The following is a 3,831-nucleotide window of genomic DNA, read 5'->3' as shown; positions in this document are numbered from 1 at the left end:
CCCTCCATCCTTGGGTGTCCTCCTGGGGTGGGCAAGGGTGGCAGGGGGTGTCCCTGGGGGCATGGGAGGGCACCTCTGGGCTCCTTCCGAGCCCACAGGTCCCTTAACGCCTGCCCTGAGCAGGCGTTAAAAACTGACGCTAACGAGGGTAGACGTCATTTTTTTTGACCCGCCGACTCCCGGGCATCATTTTTGCCCGGGAGTATAAATACGACGCACATGCCTCGGAGTCATTTTTTAGTAGGGAACGCCTCCCTTGCATATCATTAACGCAAGGAAGGTGTCCACGCTAAAAAATGACGCAAACTCCATGAACTTTGACGCTCGACGCGTCTAACGCCAAAGTATAAATATGGAGTTAGTTTTGCGTCGGATTTGCGTAAAAAAAAACGACGCAAATCCGGCGCAAACAGAGTATAAATATGCCCCTTAGTTTGAGATGGCCCCACGTCATCCTCTGATCAACAGCTCTGAGGCAAATGAAGATTGGTGAGCTTTCAATGTCTTTGGGGCATTCCAATGTATGTAGTATATGTGTGTCATCTGCATAGTTGTAGCATGTGAGTTGAAAAGCAAAGGTGAGATGATTTATCCATGGGGGACCTCTACTTTTGTGAGATAGGGTTTGGATGATAAGGGGGGAGAATAGATAATATTAGTTCTGTTTTGAACGTAGGATGTAATCCAGTCGAGAGCAGTCCCTTCTATGCCAGTTTCTTGGAGTCTTTGAATTAGGGTGTCATGGTCAACCGTATCAAAGGCAGCCGAGAGGTCCAAGAGAAGTAGTGCAGCAACTCCATTGTGGTCGACTGTATTTTTAAGATCATCCCAGATTGCTATGAGTGCCGATTCAGTACCTCTTCCTGAGCAGAATCCAGTTTGGTAGTCTTAAAGTATGGAAGTATGGAATAGTCTTCAATGAATTGTGACTACTTCCACAACCCCTAATGCTCAGTCAAGTGAGTTGTACACAGCACTCATTCTGGTGGAACACCAAGGGGAATAAACCTATGGAACAAAATAAGAAAATAGCCGACCGCTGACTGTATGGCAGTCTCCTTGTATTACCCTTCAGACTCATCTGTTATCCCACTTTGCAGATTTTGATTTACAGTTTAATTCATTTTTATTGTCTTTCTTAATCTAGACTCACTATTTCTGTTATTTTGTATAAGAATCCTTTAAAACATGAGCGCTTTCTCTTTTAGTTGTTTATTCATTGGAATTTAAATAGTTACTGGATTTGCCACATGCTGTATGGTTTCCTTAATGTTTGTCTCTGGTTAATGCAGATTGCGCTATTCACTGAATAACAACCTTGTTCCTTGTACCTTGTCAATAATCAAGTATTGTGCATTTGTGTCCACCAAGTTATTTTGTTGATGCTCAATCATGATTCCTTTGTCTCAAAGTCCTGACTTGCATGTGCACCTAAACAATGTAAACATTGAACATATGTACTTAGCTTTCTCTTGCCTCTCTTTTCACTTGGAACTTGACAAGAACTCTCTCCAGGAAGTGCAAAGCTCACAAATGAGGAAGATTTCCTGGATGCACAGGTAAGCTGGGTCAGTGGGAGAAACATGGGTGATATCTTCACTGGAACTCTGATTGCCAAGCAAAGTATGTGGCCCAAGGGAGTGGTATTTATACCCTTCTGAAATCAAAGATGGCTACTACCATCACATGGCTGTTTCCAGAACCTTCTGATTTGTTTCAGAACCTTCTGGCTTGCTCCAGATGGATTGCAATGTGCTGTCAAAGTGTATTTACTGGCTTGTTCCACAACCTTCTGGTTTGTCCTTAACCTTCTGACAGAATCTTCGGGTGTGTTCCAGATAAATTGCAATGCGATTTCAAAGTCTATTTATAAGTGATTAGTTGACAACCTTGTTTCCTTTTACCAACAGTTTTAAATTATGTTTTTGCTACAGTTTCATTACATTTTAACACTTGTGACTGCCCTTGCCCTCAAAGCTTTGGGAACCATCTTTTTGCATCTCTATGAATGTACCCAGGAGGCGTGGGGGCGTTGGCTGGCTGCTGTGGTGTTAGATTCTGAGGGTCGGGGGCTCTGTGGTGGACTGGCTGTGGGATGGGGTAGCCGACTGATCAGTGCTCCCTGATGGGTCAGGGAGTTCATCCAGATCCAGAGCTCCTGAGTTGCTGTCATCACTGGGGGCTTCTTCTAGTGGGGGACTGGGTAGCCGTGGCACCTCCTCGCCACTGACATTGTCTGGGGCACATTTGGGGAAGTAAGTGTTGTGTTATGGTACATGTCTGTGACATATTCAGCATTACTAGCTTTCCCAATGACAAAGATGTTGTCCTCCCAACTATGGTGGTGCGTGGTGATGGATTGTGGGATTGTTAGTTCTCCATGCTGTGCATACATTGGTGGTGGGTGTGCATGCAGAGCTGGAAGGGCTCTGTATGCAATGGGTATGGCATGCAGGGCTTGGCATTTAAGTGTGGTAATTGGGGTGGTGCACTGTGTGGGATGGAGTGGGATGAAGGCAGTCAGGGTGAGGGGTCGAGATGGCATGCAGGTATGGGGGGGTGATAGGTTGTAAATGGTGACTCACCAGTGTCCAGTCCTCTGGGTACTCTAGTGAGGCCCTCAGGATGCAGTATTGCCAAGACTTGCTCTTCTCATGCAGTCAGCTGTGGGAGAGGAGGTGGGGGTTTAAGGCTAGTCCTCCTGATGGCGAGCTGGTGTCTTGCTGCAATAGAACGCACCTTCCCCCATAGGTCCTTCCATCTCTTCCTTATGTCGTCTCTTGTGTGTGGATGTTGTTCCACGGCGTTCACCTTGTCCACGATTCTCCGCCATAGCTCCATCTTCCTGGCAATGGAGATCTGCTGTACCTGTGCTCCAAACAGCTGTGGCTCTACCCTGACTATTTCCTCCACCATGACCTGAAACTCTCCATCAGTGAACCGGGGATGCCTTTGTGGGGACGTGGGTGTTGTGTGGTGTGTGTGTTGTGCAGAGGGTGATGTGTAAAGGGGGGGTGTGCAGTGTGTGGTGCATGAAGGATGAATGGGTAGTTGTGGTATGTGTGTGCAGTTCTCTCTGGGATTGGTGTGGCAAAGTGTAGCGGTCTTCTCATGTTTTCAAAGGTTTGTGGTTGAGTAGAGGGGTGTTTTATAGTGCTGTTGGTGGGTGTGGGGGGTGTGTGCATTTGTGTCAGGTGTGGGTTTTTGCTTCTGGCCAATGCTGTCTTGTTTCATTTTTGGGCAGCCATACCCCCCTTGGCGGTGTGCACTACCAATGGTTTACCGCCGTTAAATGTCCGCTGTGGTGATTCGTGGGTCATTATTTGGAAAGCATTGTTTTGGTGGCGTAACGGTATAGGTGGTGGTTCCAACAGTCTATTGCGTTCAGTTGGCCAAGCGGCTTTCTGGTTATGGCTGTTTTCTGTCGGTTTTGTGTGTATATGTCATAATCTGGCGGACGGATGTTCGCCTCCGCGTGGTATGTTGGTGGCAGTCACCGCGACGATATTTGGAATTTACCACCAATGTCATAATGAGGGCCTAAATGTTTTGTCTTCATGGCCTCCTAGCTCATGTTATCATTTTAAATCAAAGCCCCCCAATTAATTTCCTATTTTTAAAAGCATTTTTGTAAGTCCCTTTAGATTGAAGTTGCCTTTTCCTCTTATTTCCATCCCAAAATTAATGGCCAGACAGAACGTCTCAACCAGACTTTAGAACAAGACCTCTGATGTTTTTGTAACTCTACACAGAATGACTGGCCAAACTTTTCATGTCTGGCTGAGTTTTCTTATAATATTTCCATTCACAGTGCTACCAAGGCTTCACCAT

This window comes from Pleurodeles waltl, chromosome 3_1 (assembly GCF_031143425.1).
Source record: "Pleurodeles waltl isolate 20211129_DDA chromosome 3_1, aPleWal1.hap1.20221129, whole genome shotgun sequence".
Lineage (NCBI taxonomy): Eukaryota > Metazoa > Chordata > Amphibia > Caudata > Salamandridae > Pleurodeles > Pleurodeles waltl.
The sequence above is the reverse complement of the archived record's forward strand: the minus strand, read 5'-3'. Positions refer to the sequence as shown.